Source organism: Canis lupus, chromosome 8 (assembly GCF_011100685.1).
Source record: "Canis lupus familiaris isolate Mischka breed German Shepherd chromosome 8, alternate assembly UU_Cfam_GSD_1.0, whole genome shotgun sequence".
In the NCBI taxonomy this organism is placed as follows: Eukaryota; Metazoa; Chordata; class Mammalia; order Carnivora; family Canidae; genus Canis; species Canis lupus.
This window is the reverse complement of record NC_049229.1, coordinates 62,037,468-62,059,030: the sequence shown is the minus strand read 5'-3', so window position 1 is coordinate 62,059,030 and position 21,563 is coordinate 62,037,468. Positions and strand designations below refer to the sequence as shown.

The 21,563-nt window shown below is 47.7% G+C and overlaps 1 protein-coding gene and 1 long non-coding RNA gene across 7 annotated transcripts in view; one reads left to right on the top strand and one right to left on the bottom strand.

Annotated features, from left to right (window-relative positions):
* TTC7B (tetratricopeptide repeat domain 7B) overlaps positions 1 to 21,563 on the top strand; it is a 250,710-nt gene that overhangs the window by 34,069 nt on the left and 195,078 nt on the right. The window lies entirely within an intron of this gene.
* LOC119872920 lies at positions 1,072 to 6,612 on the bottom strand. The gene is made up of 3 exons (XR_005363699.1): positions 6,487 to 6,612; positions 5,642 to 5,713; positions 1,072 to 2,272 (listed from the first exon to the last, which is right to left on the bottom strand). It is a non-coding gene; the product is annotated as an uncharacterized LOC119872920 (long non-coding RNA).

Sequence of the window (21,563 nt, the reverse complement as noted above, 5' to 3'; positions counted from 1 at the left end):
GGAGGCTTCCTTCTGGAGCCCATGTTCTCAGCTGTTCTGCTCTCTCGGCATGTGGATCAGAGCCTGCTTGGGCCAGGTAAGGCTTCCTCACATAGGAAACATCCAGATCACTAGAGAATACCCTTGATTTGCGCCTACACCCTTCCTGGCAGCCTTGCCTTCATTGTTCCTCCACTCTCATTCCTGCCCCTTGCCCAGATTTCTTCCTGTAAATTCTGTGCCTCTGGCTCACATGTCCTATCTTCTCTGAGGCCCTCTGGGACTCATCCATGCAGAGTCAACCATACTCAGTGCTGTCTTTGCGCAGTAGATTATAGATTCCATGTAATCATATTGGACTTAGCTCTCCCATTATCCAGCACCCCCGCCCCAACCGCCCCCCAGTCTGTGAGTTGCCCTAAAGGAGGAGAGCTCCTCCTCCTTTGGCACAGTGTTTGGCACACAATCGGTGCTCAGTTGTTGAGTGAAATTTGTAAAAGTTCCCTTGCTTGGATTCTTACTGAGATGCCCACCTTGTAATTCAGGTGACCTGGGCGCCTTTGCTCCTAGCCTGTCACAGCGAGCCATGTTTTCTTTGTAGATAACATATTGGGCATATTTTAGTGATTTAGAGTCACTCCCTGACAGTTATGGGCAGTACCTATGAGAGCAGGCTGACATCACACGGTAGCGGAGCCTGACGTGGGTCTCTTCCTGGAAGCTGGTACAGTTCAGCTCATTTCCACGATCAGGGAAGTTCTGAAGTAGATCGCTACACCCCCCACTCTTCCTCCAACTCTCCTTCCTTCAATCTCTTTTTAACAATTTTTAAAAAGATTGTATTTATTTATTTGACAGAGCGAGCACACAAGCAGGGGGAGTGGGAGGGGAGAAGTAAGCTCCCCAATGAGCAGGGAGCCCGATGTGGGGTTTGATCCCAGGATCCTGGGATCATGACCTGAGCTGAAGGCCAATGCTTAACCAACTGAACCTCCCAGGCATCCCCTTTCCTTCTATCTCTTAAACCTAAACAGGCAAACAGAGAATGGGAGTAGAGGAAATGGAGGTACTCTTTAGCTTTTGGTAGTACTGATTTAATCAAGTGAGTAGATATCTTTGCTCTAGGATACAGACTGGGGTAGCACATGAAATCTCCAGGACACCAAGTGGCCACAGATGTTCTTTTCACAAATAGGAAAGCTTGGGAATAGTGGACACATGACCACTGTCTATTTTGGGATTTAGATCTGCTGGACATGGGGTGACTTTCTGCAGATAGGACAGTGGGAGCTGCAAGTGGCTTGCCTTCCTAGATGTGGCCTTTATAAATAGCCTCATATGTATCCTGTTGTCTTACGGGGACCAAATATGCTCTGGCTCCAATATGAGGGAAGTGCAGCAACGGTCCAGCTGGTTGGTCCCAGCTGGGGGGGCAGCTGTGTGTCCTCTGAGGTTACGGTTTCTCCCCATCCACTAGGGTGTTATCTTCATTGGTATGGCTGAAGCTGGCGTGCTGGTGTGGTGCTGCTCTTGGGGGGGTGGAGGAGGAAAGAGGCAGATGTCTAGGGTGAGCAGAAGTAGCACACATCAGTTCTGCCAATGGTCCACTGGTGAGAGGTGGCTACAGGACCAGAGCCACCAGGTACTTGGGAAGAAGAAGGCTGGGACCCCACATGAGCCTCTGATTAGACATGTCCAGCAGAGCTCGGTCGGTCTCTCACCCAGCTGGCAGCTGTTGGAGGGTGTAGAGAGAAGGAAGTAGCCTGTACTCGGTGAATGAAAGGGGATGTGGACGACCTGAGGCTCTAGTGCCCAAGAGGAGGGATATTATGAAGCTGGAAATAGTGGCATGGGGTTAAACTTCCTTTCTAGATTGTACAGTACTAAGCAGAGAAGGGCTGATTGCAATGGGTGAATGGGGCCTTCCCAATCATCCCTTGTATAGATATTGTCTTCTCCACTGGGGGAGACTGTGGCAGAGAGCCTAAAGGACTTGCCTGATGACACCCAGTAACCTGGAGGCAGGGCCAGGAGGAGGTAGGAGACCTTTCTGTCAAGTGGAATGACCTCCATGTCCAGGTGGAGGAGGCGGCACCATGTTGGGGAGCTCTCGGGAGCCTCTGTGTTTTTCTCTTCCTCCTTGGCTCCTGGGTTTGAACTTGCTCCTTTGATGCATTGGTGAAGAGCCTGGGCTTTGGAGCCAGACTGCTGGGTTTGATCTCTAGCTTTGTCACTTATTAGCTGTAAGATCTTGGGCAAGTACTTTCAGCTTTCTGGGGCTCAGGTTTCTCATCTATAAAACAGAGATAATAATAGTACCTACATTAGAGGGTTATTGTAGGGAGGGATGGGGTACATGGACAGCTCTTAGCACAGTGCCTGGCAGATCAACAACATTTAGCTATTTGTGTCCTTGGGGTGTGACCTCAAATGGATAGACCTCTTCAGGAGCCCCAGGTAACATCCAGTTATGGGGAGAGGCTAGAGTTGCCTTAGTATATGTGCCTTGTCTGGCAGAGGGTGTGAACCTGGGAGCAGTGCACGTCAGGGAAACGTTAGAGGCAGATCGAGCAGAGATCTGAGGTCTGGAGTGCCCCTCGGGGAGGAAGAGGTGTGGACGGTGCTAGAGGATGGACAGCACCCAGTGGCCAGGGCAGATCAAGAGGTTTCCCTGAGGGTGGGGCCCAAGACACACTCCCTCTGCGCCTCACCGGTCTTGCCCGAGGCTGACCCAGAAGGTCAGAGGTCTTTGGAATTGGCCCCACATTACTGGTTTTTTCCACAAAAGGCCATTCACACTGGAATGGATCAGTTGATTCAAGTAGTGGTCTTTTAAGAGGCGAGAACCACTCACATGGTTCTCAGACAGCTGTCTTCATGAGGAACATGCTAAATCCACTGGCTGAGAAGAGGAGAGAGAGAGCCCAGGAGGAGAAACCATCTCGTGGTTGGGCTCCAGGGCTTGTCTCTTCTGCCTGGACTCTCCTTCCTGGCCAGGGGCCGGGGGCCCATCCTTAAAGATCTCCGCTTCTCTAGTGTCTGCAGAGCTCACGGACCTCCTGCTCTTCCCAGAGTGCAGGTGCAACGAAGACTAGCATTCAGGTTACATAATGACCTCCCCGTGGAAGCTGGTACGGACTGTTTTCCCTGCCTCATGTAGAGCGGGCCCTGGGGCTCTCTTTGGGCTGCCCCCTGTGTGCTTTCTGAGCATCCGGTCTCAGAGCACCATGTCAGGGAAGGAATGAAGACACCTGCCTTCTGCTGTGGGCAGGGCAAAGGGGCCAGGGAGCTCTCCAGGGAGGCTTCTCAGAGGTGCTGCCTTTTCTCCGAAGCTGTTAAGCACTAGTCTTTAAATAGAGACCCCATCTCCAGAAGGCTTGGATCCCAGCCTTGCTCTGCCCAGCTTGAAACTGAGCGTCTTCACACACCCACGGGCTTCAGCATAGCCTATGCAGTTGTTAGACCAGGAGATGTACAACATTCACCCACAGATGTTTTCTGAAGAGGCACCTGGGGATTGCTCTTTCTCCTTGTGGGCTTCCCACCAGAGCAAAATTTAGGTAAGTCAGCACAAGGGACGCAGTCTATTGATGAGGTGTTTTGTCCGGTGTCACTCAGGTGTTTCTTCAGCACACTTTTGCCCGGTCCTGGGCATCCGGGTGACACGGGAAAATCTTGGAACACGTTGAGTTGGAAATTCTTCAGATAGTGGGTGAACTTGAGAACTTACTCCCAAAAGGCTGCCATGTATTTGGACCAGAGAGGAAGCACACATCTTTAATCAGGGCTTCCCTGGATGAAAGAGAGAAGAGAATGAAAGTCTATCTGCTCCCTCCTTTTAGGGCCTGATACCAGCACTGTGTGTTGAGGTGAGGCCAGACCCCCGATATGGTGACTCGAGGGATGCGTTTCCTACAGGGTGTTTTACTTTTCTGCTTCAAAGCTTAGTTGTCCATCCTCCAATATTGGCTCCCAGGAGCAGCCCCCGTTCCGCCCAGCAAAGTGGGAACATTTATTGGGGCTTCTCAGTCTGCCCCTGATGTGGGCTCCATCCTTGGAGATGTTAGTTTGCTGGGCCTGGGGAAGCCTGGCTGTGATGAGTTGGTTGCAGGCTGGTCATGCTCTGCCAAAGGCATCTGGGGGTCACATGCACACATAGCCCCCCCTCCCCACCCCGCTCCTTCCCCACCCTCTCGGGGCCAGGGGTTGTCTTCTGAGCCAGTTGGTCCCTTTGCTAAGCTTCAACTCAGGCATGGTGACCAGGGCTTATCTCTTGAACTGACTCACATAGGCAGGTGGAAGCTTCCATGGATGGCAGAGGGACTACAGAGAAGATGTGAGGCCGCTTGTGTGCTTGGTGGAACAGAGTGTCACTAGAGAGATGTGATGGTTGCTGGGGACCTAGGAGCCGGGAGGAGGTGGACAAGTGGCAGGGTGTCCGTCCAGCCCCAGCCAGCTGCTCAGCAGATGCAGTAAACGAACGTGCTCTGTTGACAGTTGGGGATGGAGGTGGCAGGGCAAATCCAGGTCCATCCTGCAAGGCTTTCTGGTGGATGTGCAGGAGTGGGGGAAAGGGGGGAGCAGTGCACAGAGAGCTGAGGTCCTGACCCCAGATGAAGACTCATTGTGAAGTTCTGCCACGGTCTGGGGGTGAGGGCCCTTTCAGTTGCAGGTGACAGCAAACCCAACCCAGCCTGACCAGTGGCAGCTGGATTCAGGGCTCAAAGATGGATGCTCTCTCTCCATTTCTTGTGTTCCGTGTTGATCCCATCTCAGCCTCCAGGTGGCTGGCTGGAGTAGCTCCAGACTCTTGATTCTCTTAGGTGTAAGTCTCAGAAACCTGGGCCACATCCTCACTGTGTCTCATTGACCCTGGTGCCTTATATTCCCATCCCTGATCTAGTGATGGTGGCCAGCTGTGCCCCGGGACTGGCCCAGGTCTGGCATGAGGGCTGTGATGAAGAGGGTGGTCCCACCAGGACAGAGGGACCGTCCACGACAGACATTCCCAGCACAGCTCTTCTGAAGGGAGCCCCCTCATCAAAGAGGCCCAGGGGCCTATGTGCCCTTCTGTCTTTGGAGACGGTCCCTGTAGGGGAAAAGGAGAAGGGATATTGGGGAGGAGCCAGGTGACCACTCTGTGACAGGGTCACTGTGGACTGGACTGGAGATGCCCTGCCACCAGACCATCCTGTGGGTAAGTGCTGAAAGAATGGGGCTCTTTGGGGAGAGTAGTCCTCAGGGGTGGAGGGCCTCGGGAAGGGGACCAGAGCTGGGCAGTGGAGACTGCCCCAAGTCCAACGTTAGGTCTGCATCTGGACGTCTTTCTCATAGCAGCAGCCATCTCAGGGCTTGGCCACCCTGAGAGGTGGGGGTTCGCAATGGAGTAGTGTTTCTAGAGCCCTGCCCAGAGTCACGTGTGATGCTTGCTGATTCACCTGTGTGATGGCACCTCATTCTGGCAACAGTCCTGTGCCTAGGGATTATCATTCCCTGTGAGGACTCCAGAGGCGGAATTTCAGAGGCGAGGTAGGATTCACATCAAGGCCCACCGACTCCAGAACCCCTCCTCTATCTGCTCTATCGAGGTGCCTTTCAGCTGGAACATAAACTCTCATTAGGAGTGGGGATGCTGTTGACAAGGGGGCAGGTGTCTGATAACCTGGGAACCCGTGATTCTGTTCTGTGATTCTTCAGCCTTTTGATTGAAGTCTCTAGGTCTCACTTTCCTTATCTGCCAAATGAGGATAATACTACTCAGATAAGAGTACTGAGAAGGCTGAATAAAACAAAAGGGGGAAATATACCTTGAAATATATAAATCCAAGGTTGACGGAAGGGGATCTGTGTAGTCCTGCCTCATGTACACTTGCGTTTGGGAGCAGCTGGTGGTTGTGACAGCCTTTCTGTCCCCATGCTCCCCGCCTCCCCGGGGTCCCGTGTAGCATGCTCCTTTCCTTGGGCAGTAGGGCTTCTAGATGCCATTGAGGTTGATTGCCTGCCCCTTCCCCTATGATTTTATTTTACTACTCTTCAGAGAGACAACCTATGTAGATGTTATATAAAAATCAGAAATACAGTCGAAAGAACGTAAAAATACCCATCACCTGGTCTACCCAGAGCCAACCTCTGTTAACATTTTAGTGCATTTACTTTTAGATCTCTATAATTATCAAGGGTGATTTTTTTATATAAAAATGAAATTATACCACACATACTGCTTTATGACCTGCTTTTTCCACTTCACTACAGATCATAAACACTTTTAGCAGCTGTACAGCATTTCAGTATATGGATAAGCTATAATATATTTAACTAAAAAGCCTCTATTTTTGGACATGTAGGTTGTTTTCAGCTTTTTACTGTTACAAGTAAAGCTGTGACGAACGCCCTCTCAGCCTGGTCTTTGTGCTTGTCCTTAATGATTTCCCTAGGAGAGATTTCCAGAAGTGGAGTTTCTGGGTCAAAAGAGAAGTATTTCCAGACTGCTCTGCAGAACGGCTGTACCTTTGTGCTTTCCTGCCCACAGGGTGTGGGACCAGCTGCCTCTCCTTCTGGCCAACACTGGACAGAGTCCCTTTGATCTGAAAGTGAACTTTGATTCTTTGGTTGTGTGTTGAGTATAGACTGTTCAGAAAATAAAGAAAAATATAAAGCAGAAAGTAAAATTAGTCACCATACTACCACTTGAGCTAGTGAACCACTGTCGAAGTTATATATATATATATACACACACACACACACACACACATATATGTCTTTAAATATAGAAAAAATATAAAGATATATATTTATATAATGTTTTATACACAATTAGGATTATGCTACATATACTATTTTATAGTCTATTTTTTCACTCTATATATGTGTGTGTACAATTATTTTTCCATTTGACAAGTTTTTAGTGACTCCACAGTGTTGTGCCTTGTGGATATTTTTGAACAGTTGCCTATGGAACATCTGTTTATTGTTTCAATTTTTCATATTACAAATAGAGTCTGCAGCTTTAAAAAAAAACAGATTTATTGAGATATAATTCAGATACCATGAAATACAACCTTTTAAAGTATATAATTCAGTGGCTTTTAGTATATTCGGAATTATGCAGTTATCACCACACCCACAAAAGAAATCTGTACTCATCAGTGGCCACTTCTCATTACCTAATTATTGTCCCCTCAGCCCTAGTCAACCACTAGCCTACTTTTTGTCTCTGTAGGTTTGTGTATTCTAGGCATTTTATAAAAAATGGGATCACATAATATTGTGCTGTTTTGTGCCTGGCTTCTTTCACTTAATATGTTTTCAGGGTTCATCCATGTTGTAGCATGAATCCATGCTTCATTCCTTTTTTGGCCAAATAATATTCCATCGTATGGATATACCACATTTTGCACATTTTATGAATCCATATGCATCAGTTGATGGATGTGGGATTGTTTCTACATTTGGACTATCATCGGTAATGCTGCTGTGAACATTTATGTACAAAATTTGGGGTGCATTTCTCTTCTCATTCCTCTTGGATATGTACCTAGGAGTGGAATAACCAGGTCGTGTGACTACTCAGTGTTTAATGTTTTAAGGAAACACAATTGTTTTCCAAAGTAGCTGCCCTACTCTGAAGCTTCCAGTTGCTTCACAGCTTGTCAGCACTGTATTATCCATCTTCTTGATTCTAGCCATCCTAGTGGGTGTGAAGTGGTATCTCACTGTGGGTTTTATTTGCATCTCCCTAATGACTAATGATGTTGAGCAATATTTCTTGGGCTTATGTGCCATTTGTGTATCTCCTTTGGAGAAATGTGTAGTCAGATCTTGAGCCCAGCTTTAAATTGTCTTTTTTTATTTTTATTATTATTGAGTTGTAATAGTTCTTTGTATGTGCTAAATACAGGTATAGGAGACATGGTTTATAGATGTATGGTTTACGGATATTTAGTTTTAAAATATTTGCTGCCATTCTGTGGGTTGTATTTTCATTTTCTTGATGGTAGCCTTGGGTACACAAATGTTTTAAATTTTGATTAAGTTCAGTTTTTCTTTTCTTCTTCTTTTTGGTTGCTTTGTGCTTTTGGTGTTGTAACTAAGAAACTACTGCCTAATTGAGGTCACAAAGATTTACTCCTATGTTTTCTTCTAACAGTTTTATAGTTTTAGCTCTTACAATTAGATCTATAATCTACTTTGAATTAATTTTTCTATATGGTATGAGGTAAGGTTCCAACTTCATTCTTTTGCATTTGACTATCCAGTGATCAGAGCAGCTTTTGTTGAAAAGACTGTTTTCTCCCTCATTGACTTGTTTTGATGTCTTTGTTGAAATCAATTGAACATCAATGTAAGGGTTTATTTCTGGATTCACAATTCTAGCCTGTATGTCTATCCTTATGCTAATAACCACACTATCTTTATTACTATAGTAATAAAGTAGTAGTATCTTTATTATTGTAGTTTAAGTTATGAGATGGGGAATGTGTGAGTCTTCCAACTTTGTTCTGTTTCAAGATTATTTAGGCTTCACTGGGTCCCTTACATTTCCATATAAATTTTAGGATTATGTGGTCAGTTGCTGGGGGGAAAAAAAAGACACCTTACTGGGAATTTGGTAAGGATTCTGTTGAATCTGAAGATCAGTTTGGGGGAATATTGCTGTCTTCTCAATATTAAGTCTTCAATCCATGAACATGGGATGTCTTCTTTAATTTCTTTTAAAAATGTTTTGTAATTTTCATTGTGTAAGCCTTACCTTCTTTTTGTTAAGTTTATTCCTAAGTATTTGATTCTCTTGGTGCTATCACAAATGGTATAGTTTTCTTAATTTCATTTTCAGATTGTTCATTACTGGTGTATAGAAAATGCAGGTGATTTTTGTGTATTGGTTTCTTATCCTATGACCTTGCTGAACTCATTTAATAGCTAATAATGAACTAATTTATTATTAACTCTAATAATTTTTATGTGTGTGGAATCCTTAGGATTTTCTCTATATAAGTTCATGTCACTTGTAAATAAGATAGTTTTTCTTCTTCCTTTCCAATCTGATGCATTTTTTTGTTGCTGTTGCATAATTGCATTGGCTACAACCTCCATTACAATGTTTAATAGAAATGACCAGAGCAGAGACCTTCTTTGATAGGGGGAAAGCTTTCAGTCTTTTGTCATTAAGTATGATGTTAAGGTGTGGCTTTTTCATAGATGCCCTTTATCAGATTGAAGAAGTTTCCCTTTATTGTTAGTTTGTTGAGTTTTTATCATGAAAGAAAGTTAGATTTTGTCAAACGCTTTTGCTAATGAGATAGTCATATGATTTTTGTGCTTTATCCTTCTAATACAGTGTATTACATTGGATGATTTTTCATATGTTAAATCAGCCTTGCATTCCAGAAATAAATCCCATTTGGTCATGGCACACACTTTTGTTTCTATATGTTGCTGGGTTTGATGCACTAATATTTTGTTGAGGATTTTTTACTTCTATATTCAGAACAGATAACTGGTGTAATTTTTTGGTGATGTCTTTGTCTGGTTTTGGTGTCAAGGTAACACTGCTGTTATAGACTTAAGTTTTGAGGTGTTTCTCCTTTTTACTCTTTGGAAGCATTTATGAAGTATTCTGTTAATTCTTTAAACATTTGGTAGAATTCACCAGTAAGCCATCTGAGCCTGGGTTTTTATTTTTAGGTTTTTTTGATTACTCAATTCAATCTATTGTTTATATTAATAGAGTTTGATAACCTTTACTTGTTCTCCACTTTCTTTGACATAGCATCTTTTCATTGGAGCTCTGAGCCTCTTGATCATGGCAAACAACCCTGGTCAGAAAGGAATGATGCTTAGCTAGTTAAGGGGTTTCAGAGTGGATGACTTTGAGGACTAGTCTCTGTTTTCTTGTACAGTAGCACTGGGAGCAGCAGCTCATCCTGTGTTCTACAGTAAACTAAGTGCATGTTGCTGTCAAGGGAAGCAGCACTTCCTATATTTGCAATTGATTGACAAAGTCAGCTAGGTGGATGAGACTTGGTTTTCCCTGGCAGGAAACTGCCAGCCACTACCAGGTTTTAAGCAGAAGGAATGATTTCAGTTTATAAGTAAGAATGATCTTTCTGGCACAAAATGGAGAATTGATTAGAAGGAATTAAAGATTAAAGTGAGGGAGACTGACCTGGGAGGTAAGCTGACTTCGGGCCCTTCCGGTACATCCAGGGGGCCTGACTTCTGCAGGCTGTTTCCAGGATGCCCTAGTTAGTTGGTTTCTGCTGGGTTCTGTCTCTCACCCAGTAGCCCCAGCTTCTGGGCTCTTGTGACTCCATCTGTTCCCTCTGTCCTGTCTAGCTCTGAGGATGTTAGTGGCCTCCTGCTGTTTCAGAGTTCTGGGATGTGATACCATCCTGTTTCTCATTGGTTTCATACCCTTAACGCTCCTTTATCTGAAAGAACTCGAGTGATTTCTTTTGTCCTAGCTGGATCCTGACAGATTTTGCAAAAGCCTGGATTCCAGCAGGCCAAGGAGACAGTGTGCTGGGGGAGTTGCAGTGGGAGGGTGGTTGAGGGGGGAATCAAGATGATTGAAATGTTTAGCTTCACTGGCTGGGCAAGGAAGGATGTTAAACTGGGGTAAGGATTACAGGAGGATGAGCCAGCTTCCCTGGAGGGTGGGGGAAGAGACTGGGTTGGAGGTAAACATGGTGATCCCTTTGTGACCGCAAGGGGGTGCTGTCCAGGGAACCAGTCTGATTCTATGGCCTTTGCTCAGCACATGGGTCTCTAGGCTATGGGTTTGTTGGTCAGGATTTAGGAATTGATTGTGTATCAATTTGGTCACAACTCAGCAGTGGCTGAAGCTCCCTCAGAGGAATACAGAGAGTGATGAAGGCAAGAACTGAACCTGGAGCCCCGAGGCCCCAGGATGTACCAGGGGAGCTCTCCTTAGAGGCAGAGCACCCACCAGGGCTCTGGGATGCTGAAGTGCAGGGGGGGATGCAGATGACACAGAGCTTTTCCCTGGGCTTTACATGCCCTAAAACATACAAGCATTTGTATATTTGTTTTTTTATTTTATTGTTTATTTTATTTTTTATTTTTCTTATTTATGATAGTCACAGGGAGAGAGAGAGGCAGAGACATAGGCAGAGGGAGAAGTAGGCTCCATGCCAGGAGCCCAACATGGGACTCGATCCTGGGACTCCAGGATCACACCCTGGGCCAAAGGCAGGCGCTAAACCACTGAGCCACCCAGGGATCCCCTCATTTGTATATTTGTGGCAGATTTATATTCTTAAGTAGATTGAAGTTAAAATGTGGGAAAAGCAGTAAGTAAACAGTGGCCCAAGTGTCAGGACTAGTCAGTCTGAAGTTTAATATACTATGGAAGATTCCACACTCAGGTAATCAAGAGTGGAGCCCTCCTGCCTCCCCAAAGTCATCTTTTCCTGTATGACGGAAGCTCAGGTTCTTGATGAGCGCTCCTGCTAATCAAGACAGGTGTAGGCATGGCTGAGCACTTTTTTCAGATTCTGGAGGTCCTGTCCTGGTCTTCCCTCCTCTGTCCCGCCTGTGGTCTGCTCCAGGTTGCCGCTGGCCTGCCTGCCTGCCTGCCTGCCCTCACCACTCCCAGGCCCACTTCCTGCCTCTGCTTGTCTTCCTCCTCCAACTGGGGTCTCCTCCCTTTCCCTGCGAGGAGTCCACCCTGGCTCACATGTCAGTTATAGCCCCGCTAGTTCTATTGTCCACTTCCTTTTTTTTTTTAAGATTTATTTATTTATTCATGAGAGACACAGACTGAGAGAGAGGCAGAGACATAGGCCAAGGGAGAAGCAGGCTCCTCATAGGGAGCCTGATGCAGAACTCAATCCAGATCCGGAGATCACCACCTGAGCTGAAGGCAGACGCTCAACCACTGAGCACCCAGGTGTCCCCTGTTGTCCACTTCCATTTCTCCTTCTCTTCCACTTCTATTTATAGTTAGTACCATCCAATTTGGCATTCGGCTTTTGTGTAATTATTTATCTGTCACTTGCCTCTCTCAAACTAGATGGTATGTTTAGTTAATTTATTAACCTAGCAAATAATATGAGTGCCTGCTCTGGGTTGGGTTCTGAGGCTGTGTCATGTCTAAACTGTGTTTTGTGTCCCCACATTTGCACCAGGAATAGTGCTTGCCACACAGGGCTACTTGTGATGGGATGGTTCTTTAAACATTTTTCCCTGACAATCCTGGGGTTATCTACTCAGGTAGATCAACTCTACCTGAGTAACACACAACTTGCTTAAGCCAAAGTACAGTGTCTTCATTGTATTCTGAAATCCTCTCCCTTTTAGATAAAAATAGATTTTGGTTTGGGCCTGATATGAAACAATTAATCTTGTCTCTAACTCCTACTATGTTCAGTTTCTGATTGGATTATCCCAGTCTGTGGACTACCTTTCAGGTGGTGGGGCTCTAGAAAACCTGTCTCCATGACTCCTTTTCTTTAAAAGCCACTGACTGGGTGTGCTTAATGCTGTTTTTTCTCTCCTGCCTTATGTGCTAGCTGATGTATTTTTCACTCTTAGGATCTGGGTCCTTACTGCTAGGATCTCCTTGGGGCCTAGACTCATACAAAGCGGGCCAGGTTTTAAAAGATCACTTAGTTCATACTCTTGTTTGATATTTTAAAAACCAGGACTCCTTACTCCTGAGACAGTGCTCACTGTGCCACTACCCATCACTTGGCTTCCATCATTTCCAAACCATGTCTGGTGTTCATTTTCTTCCCCCAAATGTTCCTGATGCTTCGGGAATGAAAAAAGCATCCATATTTGGAAAGCTCCGAGCTCTCTGGGGGCGGGAGCAGAGCACAGACTGTTCTGTGGAGAAGGAGGGTGTCAGAGCTGGCTCTCCAGGCTCTCTCCCTTAGGCTGGGGCTAGAGCAGGAGAGTGGGCAGCTGTGGTCGCTGGGGCTGGTGCTCGTGCTCCCTGGGCAGAGCCTTGACCCGCCAAGCAGGCAGGGGCCCGTGCTACCCTGCAGGATACACCGCAGCCCCACAAGACAGGGAGGGGCCTCAGCTTTGGTGAGCTCCTACTGTGTGCCTCCTTCTGGAATACTAGTGGAAAATGATTAATAACTACGGCATTAAAGACAATTCCTTCTAAATACCATTGTAAGCCCTTGCCCCCTAGCGCCCTTAGTCCCCACAGCAACCCTGCTAGACAGAAGTGGGTAGCTGGGTGGGAGGGGGGTCCCCTGTTCCAGCCCCTGGAAGGGGCGCCCTTTTTCTCTTTTGCTGTCAAGGGCTTGCTTCCTAGATTGGGACTGGCGTGTCGTGTAGGGAGGACCGCCCCCACAGGTGACCTCCAGGGACTGCCGTGTGGACCCCGGGGTCCCCGGGGGCCTCTGCGCGAGCCGCTCCCAGGAGCTCTTGGAGACCTTCCGGCTCCCTGAACAGCACAGACAGCATTCGGGGTTCTTGTTTAAGCAGTGCAGTTCCCTGGTGCTGTGGGCACGTCCCAGAGCCCGCACCCCATAGGCCCCGAGCCAGACCACCTGCTCCGGGCCCCGGGGCCGCCCCGAAGGGGACCACCGCCAGCAGCCGCTCCAGGGCTGCCGCGCCGCCTGCCGCCGCCAGGGGGCGCGAGAGCCGCGTCCTCGCCGGACGCCCGGGGCCGCGCATGCGCAGAGCACGCCCCAGCCCCCAACGCCCCAGCGCCCCAGCCCCCCGCGGCTCCCGCCCGCCCGCGGCCTCCCCTGCTCTCGCCGGGGTGACTCGCCGCAGGCCCCGAAATCGGGGTGGTAGTGAGGTTGCTCGCTGGGTCAGGGGTCGGCGGGACTCCCGGCGGTTCTGGAAGCCGTGCCCCCGGAGCCCCCACCGCGCCCCAGCGGCCCCCTGCGGGCGTCCGCGCTCCCGGGGCCTGGCAGCCTGCGGTGCGGGCATCGCGGGGGGGGGGGGGGGGGGTAGAGGGGGATGGGGAGGGGGCGGGGGTGTGCCGGCCGGGGCTGGCCGCCTGCGGTGCGGGCCATCGCGGGGGGGGGGGGCGGGAGATGGGGGATAGAGGGGGTGTGCCCGCCGGGCTGGCAGCCTGCGGTGCGGGCATCGCGGGGGGGGGGGGGTAGAGGGGGAGGGGGCGGGGGTGTGTCGGCCGGGGCTGGCCGCCTGCGGTGCGGGCATCGCGGGGGGGGGGGGGGGGAGGGGGAGGGGATAGAGGGGTGTGCCCCCTGGGGCTGGCAGCCTGCGGTGCGGGCATGGGGGCGGGAGGGAGTAAAGGGGGATGGGGAGGGGGCGGGGGTGTGCCCGCAGGGGCCTGGCAGACTTCGGTGCGGACATCGCGGGGGGGGGGGGGGGGGGAGGGGTAGAGGGGGATGGGGAGGGGGCGGGGGTGTGCCCGCTAGGGCCTGGCAGACTTGCTAGGGCCTGGCAGACTTCCGTGCGGGCATTACGGGGGGGGGGGGGGGGGGGGGGGGGGCCCGCCGGGGCTGGCAGCCTTCGGTGCGGGCATCACCGGGGCGGTGGGGGGGGGTGGAGGGGGTACCCGCGGGGGCCTGGCAGCAGTTTCAGCGGCTCCCTTTGGTCGTGGCCAACCCCCCCCCCCCCCAGTAAGGACCCCGCCCAGGGAAGGTGATCCCGGGGGACTGCTCAGTTCGGATGTACCAGCCTTCACGTGACGGTGCCTAGGCCCGGCCTTTAGGAAGGGGATGCTTGCTCATGACCCTCTAGGCATCCCGGGGGCGAAGTCCTGACCTGGAATCACTGACGGCGCCTCCCCGCTAGCGGAGTGCTCGGGGGGTGGGCAGTTGGGGGGTGGGCAGTTGGGCCCGGGGCTCCAGGCTCGGGGTGCCAGCGCCCCTATGTGACCTCGGGCCCCTCAGGAACCCTTGGAGCCTGGACTTCAGCTGCAGAGTGAGCAGAGAAGATAGGGGAGCCAGTTTTTTCCCTTGAGAAGCTGCCTTTCTTTCTTTCTTTCTTTCTTTCTTTCTTTCTTTCTTTCTTTCTTTCTTTCTTTCTCTTTCTTTCTTTCTTTCTTTCTTTCTTTCTTTCTTTCTTTCTTTCTTTTTCTCTTTTCTTTCTTTTCTTTTCTTTCTTTTTTTTCTTTTCTTTCTTTCTTTCACCTTTAGATCCCTTTAGGGACAGTGGAAAAAAAAGAAAAGAAAAGAAAAGTCGATGGGTGGAGGGAACAGGGTGAAAGAGGTGGGGCCTGGGGAGCCCTCGCTAAGTGCTGGCTCTTGCCAGTGTGCCAAACCCAGAAAAAGTGGCTGCGGGGGCACAAGGGTGGGAGGAGCTTTGAGGGCAGGGCGTTGGGGGGGGATGTCGTGTGGGCACAAGCCTTCCCACTGGTGATCTCAGGCCTCCTCCCAGCGATGTCACGGTGCTGCCACTGGTGGGAGGCTGCATGCAGTGGAGCTGTTCATCTCAGGTTGCTAGTCAAAGCTTCCTGTTTATATTTAGATGGTGTAAGAAGAGTAAGAGCCCTTTTATTGCCACTGACCCATATTCATATTTAATGTTGGTTGTGTTAATAGGCTCCTCGTTGATTCTCCTTTCGGAAGCAACCAGAGACTCAAAGAGCCCAAAGAGAGTTGGGGGGCTGGAGTCTGAAGGGAAAGTCAACTGACTTTCTTGTTCTACTTTTTCTGGGATGCCTGGTCTGTGTGCGTCCCCGCACATCTTACACTGTTTTGAAAATGTCTTTCTCCTCAGTTGCACTGTAGGTGAGCTGCTCCAGTGAGAAGACTGTGGCCTGTTCTGCAAAGCCCATCCCTTCCCAGAGCGCTGCACACAGGTGGTGCTCAGTGATAATTTTGGAAATGAGGAAAGGACAGGCACATCTGTTAACCGGCAGCCTTCATTCCTTGCTGTAGTTCGGGTACCCAGGGCCTACACTTTGCACTCTAGGGGGACCTCCTAGGATGAGGAGTCTACTTTTCTTAGAAAAGAAACTAGAGCTGAGACCAGAGTTTACATGGCATCATGAGTGGTTAAGACTGAGGATGTGTGCTAAAATGTTAAGTGTGTTTAATTCTGAATGGTGGGGATATGGAGGATTGTTATTTTCTTCTCAGTGCTCTTGTCTTTTTCAGACTCCTCTCAAAAAAGATGAGGTTTGTCGTTGCCCCCAGGAAAGGTGCTTGTTGGTGATAGTAGTTACTATTTATTAAGTACTTACCTCACTGTGTGCCAGGCATGAGCTAGTGCTGTTATTCTTATTTACCTGATGAGGAAACAGAGAGGCTCCAAGACCCTGAACAGTTTTCTCAAAGCCACTGAACTAATAAATGAAAAGCAAGGGTTTTTGAGTCCAGATCTGTCTACTGAGAAGCCCTTGTATTTTCACTTCTTAGTATTTTACCCAGAAGTGTGGCAGTTAGATAGTAATATGATTTTTTAGAACACGGGTTGGAAGTAATATAATTTTGATATTATATAATTATAATAATACTCTATGTCATGTATCAGTTTTGTCCTAGGTATATATACCCAAGACAATTGAAAACATACATCCACACTTCTAATGGGCACTGAGTCAAATGTACAGAATTGTGAATCACTGTGTTGTACACCTGAAACTAATACAACAATGTTACTACACTGGAATTAAAATAAAAAACTTAAGGGCAGCCTGGGTGGCTCAGTGGTTTAGTGCCACCTTCGGCCCAGGGCCTGATCCTGGAGACTGGGATCGAGTCCCACGTCAGGTTTCCTGCATGGAGCCTGCTTCTCCCTCTGCCTGTGTCTCTGCTTCTTTCTCTCTGTGTGTCTCCCATGAATAAATAAATAAAATCTTTAAAAAAATAAAATTAAACTTAATAAACAAAATGAAACAAAATAAAGACCAAATGTTAGAACGACAATAAGAAAACATACGTCCACACAAAGACCATGAATATTAATAGCACCATTTTTCATAATTTCTAGAAAATGCAAACAACCCAAATGGCCATCAACTGATGAATGGATGAGTAAATGTGTTATACATACACCATGGAATATCATTCAGCAATAAAAGGAATAGAGTATTTGGAACTGGATAGAGATGTAGGTTAAACAGTATTGTGAATGTGATAAATGCCATTAAATGTTTAAAAATGGCTTATTTTGTGCTATGTGAATTTCCCCTCAATTAAAAAAAGGAAGTTCTGATACTCCTGATACTTGCTACAAGAGGCATGAACCTTGAAAACATGCTGAGTGAAAGAAGCCAGAAACAAAAGGTCTCATACTGTAGGATTCCACTAATATGAAATACAACAGTACAATCCATAGAGACAAAGTGGCTGCCGGGGTCTGGGAGGAGCGTGGGATGGGGGGGACCTACCCATGGGTATGGGACTTCCCTTTGGGGTGATTAGAATGTTCTTGAATTAGCTAGTGGGAATAGTTTCACGGCTATGAAAGTATACTACCACTGACTTGTGATTTTTTTTTAAAACAGGTAAATTTTGTGGCATATGTGTAATATCTTAATAAAGCTATTATTATTTTTCTTTTTTTTAAATGATTTTATTCATAAGACAGAGGGGTGGGGGCAGAGACACAGGTAGAGGGAGAAACAGGCTCCATGCAGGGAGCCTGACACGGGACTCGATCCTTGGACTCCAGGATCATGCCCTGGACTAAAGGCAGGCGCTAAACCGCTGAGCCACCCAGGCATCACTCAATAAAGCTATTATTAAAATATGTATGAAAATTTAGCACATGGGTAAAATGCTCCCACTTGGAGACCTTCCAGCCTACTGTTACCTAAAGATAATAGTGGTCTTGAGAATAATCATGGTAGTTACTATTTTTTAGGTGCTTACTATATGTTGGGTACTGTTCCAAGCACATAACATTTTTCTGTAGAAAGTCAGCTGTGGATCGGAAACCAGAGCATCTGGCCCAGAGCTCATGTTCTTAACCACTATATAGTATTGCTTTACATATGGAGACAGATAAATCAGAGACATGAGAGAATATAATGAAAAAGCTAAGAACAAAAACTCAAGTAAGAGGATCTGGTTGGAATCCTAGCTCTGTCACTTACTAGTTGCATAATCTTGGGCAGGCTACTGAATAGCACAGGGATCAGTTCCCTCATCTCTAAAATGGAGTGATAGTGAATACTCTCAGAGCATTTTTGTGACGGTCAGGTCACTTATGTCAAACTCTCAAAAGTGTCTTATGTGTAGCTAGTACTACATGTTGTTACTACTATCATGTCGTTACTAAGTAGTGACTTAATGAGCATAAGTTCAGATTGCACACTTAGCAGTGAACATTTCAGGTTGACTTAGCATCTCATCTGTTCACAGAATTATGGAAGGTCATTGAATGATAATCTGTTCTAGCAGGTGAATGTCTGATTCAGGATCTGGCATCTTCTTTTAGGAGTGGTGTGTGTGTGTGTGTGTGTGTGTACATGCACATTTTCTTTTTTTTTTAAGATTTATTTATGTATTTATGATAGACATAGAGAGAGAGAGGCAGAGACACAGGAGGAGGGAGAAGCAGGCTCTATGCTGGGAGCCCGACGCGGGACTTGATCCCGGGACTCCAGGATCGCGCTCTGGGCCAAAGGCAGGTGCTAAACCGTTGAGCCACCCAGGGTTCCCCACATGCCCATTTTCTAAGAAGAAGATGGTGACTCTGGCAAGACAACAGTTTCCAAAAGCACCCAGAAGGGGCCAACCAAGGCTCCCAGCCTAGAGACCGCTAAAAATCAGAGAAGCTCTGGATTGACAGGGACTTCATAGGAAGTCTGGGCCAGCTGCCCCCATCCCTGACCCCCCCCCCCCACCATCATTTTGTGGTTTCCATTGGTTTTTGCTCCTCTCTATACCCTATACTGTGGCTTGTCCTTCCACTGAGTTGAGTATATGTGACACCTGTGGGAACCTGGCCATCTTAGAGGTGACAACACAGGGCCAGCAGTCTAGAGCTGCCTTTGCCAAGACTTTGCTTTAAAGATCTCAAATCTCTTTTCCTGAGTTTCTTTTCAGCCTTGGAAATTGAGATCCCTAGAAATTGTCTTACTGTCTTTGAAATCCATACCACAGGACTGGGTTATCAGAGACAGGGTATATTATAAATGAAGTTTTTCTGGTACTTCCAATTATAAAGTCCCTCATGGGTCATGTTACAGCAAAGCATCAGAGTGTACCTGTCCTGAGTCTGGCTTCCAGGGATGTGGTTAAGATAAATGTGGAAACAATGCCTAATGTTGTAGCACATAGTCCATATATTTTATAGCCCTTTCATCATGTTGCATAACTTTGGAAGAAATTAATTCCTTGTTCATTTTAATGCGATTAAAAACTTCAAAATATTTGTTTTGGCTGTTAGTCCTCTAAAGTTATACAGCTCAAGCTGGTATCCCAGTAGTTGAGCCCTTCCTGATGCAGACAAGGAGCGGGAGGCCAGTGAGCCACAGAACTGGTACAGCTCTGGGTGGGAGCGATCACTGCCTTTGGGCTCCAGACTTTGACTTCTGTGCCTTTACAATTTGAAACCCATTTTTATTGTCATTGCTCTTATCAGACGCTGAATATGCTGTCAGCAGCTCAGTGGGACTGGATATTATGAGAAGGGTTTGGTGGTCAGATAGACCAGGGGTCAAGACTTGGCTTTATCATTTACTAGCTGTGGAGCCCAAAGGTCAGCCTTATCTGAAAGGTGCTGTTCACACCTTCCCTGCGAGGTGGCTGTGGGGATTATAAATGGTGCATGTCAAACCCCAGGCAGAGCTCTGGGTGCAGAGGAGGCCTTGATAAATGAACCCTTATCATTATTGAAACTGTTCAGCCTTCCATACCCAGATCAGGCTCCTCATTCATGGTTCTCAAATGTGAACAGTCCTGCAAGAATTTTGGGGTGATTACCCCTCCGTGATCACCAGAGGTTTGGCAGTGTGATGGACAGCTTTCCACTTCCTCAGCCAGACCTCCAGCTATGCAGAGCCCTTGGGGGAATAAGGTGGAGTTCCCTTCCAGAGACAAGGGAGACTAGCTTGGAGGGAAATAAAGGGCGGGGAGTCCAGGGTGCCGTGGGAAGTTCTCTACCCACATCTCGATAGAATGATTCAGAGGCTGCATACGTTTGAGCTTTTGACAGTGTCCAGGGTCCTCAGCCTGTCCCCAGCCACCTAGTGCCCCCTCCCAACTGTGATGTCCCCCTGGTCTGCTGGTGTCTGTACGGCACTCCTCCTGCATCAGACATAGTAGTGTTTGTTTCTTCCCTTGGGTTACTACTACCTGGGGCAGGATGCATTTGCCCCAGCTCCTGGGCCTTCTTATAGTTTCCTTCTGGCCCCTGTACATACCTTCGGCATGTCACTTCACTTTTCTGGGATTTTCTTTCTTTTTTTTTTTTTTTTTTAAGATTTTATTTACTTATTCATGAGAGACACAGAAAGAGAGGCAGAGACACAGGCAGAGGGAGAAGCAGGCTCCATGCAGGGAGCCCGATGCAGGACTTGATCCCAGGACCCCAGGGTCACGCCCTGAGCCGAAGGCAGATGTTCAACCACTGAGCCACCCAGGTGCCCGAGATTTTCTTTTTCCCCAAGATTGGAAGGAAGATGGTCCTATTAAACAGGACCATAGGCCACTGTCCACGGAAGAGCTTCGAAAGCAGTCAGTCTGGTGTGATCTACGTGCTTTTCTTATAATTAATTTATTTAAATGTATTACCCTTCCTAGGAAGGACCTTTCAGAAGTGAGCTTACCTGTGGGAATTCCCTCCTGGGGCAGGAGATACATTTTGGGGTCAGTTGGCTACTCAGCATTCTTTAAATCCTAGCATGCAGTCTGCCACTGTTTTCATCCATGCTTTAAAGTTGACCATGATGCAGGGCCCGCGACCATTTGATTTCTACCCTTTGTATGCAGCTTTGATTTGGTAGGTGCAGAGCTTATCAAGATGTGCATCAGGAATCACTGTCACACCAGCTATTTGTCAAGCCTGTTTTTCACTTTTTTGGTCAGGCATTTCTCTGGAAAAAAGAAAGGGACTAAAAACATTATTGATGATAGCTTTCCAAACTGACAAGGTGTCATCTGACATTTTAATGGGGGCCAGTTTGGGAAATGACCTCAGGGCTTGCTTCTCAGACAGTGTTGATCTGATCCCAGACGCTTGAAAATTTATAGTCTAGTCGAGAGGTCCTTTAAGTAGCTTTTGACAGAGAATGAAATATTCTGGAACTGAGCTGCAGAGCCACGAATTGATGGTGGTAAATCAAGGCTCTGCTATTGCTCTGGGATGTGCCCAGTGACACATGGAAAGAATGTCATAGCATTTGGTAGAAGGAAAGGAATAGTGTTTACCATGAAGGGCCCCCTATCTAAGAATGGACTCCTTGCCAAGGACCCATGTGTCACCCTAATCCTTGTTTGTCCACGTATCTCCCCAGTTAGAACACAGGCCCACGGAAAACACCAGTCTCTCCCCACAGTGGAAGTTTTCATTGTGTAATGAGTTGGATGTTCTTACCAACTATGCATGTGGATGGATCGCAGCCCTAGATGACTGGATTTCAAATATCTCAGACCTCCAAATACAGATGGTAGACAAACTGTTGAATTAGATTTGGCTTTTCTTTGATTTAGGGGGCCTGGCGGGGCCCTGAGGGC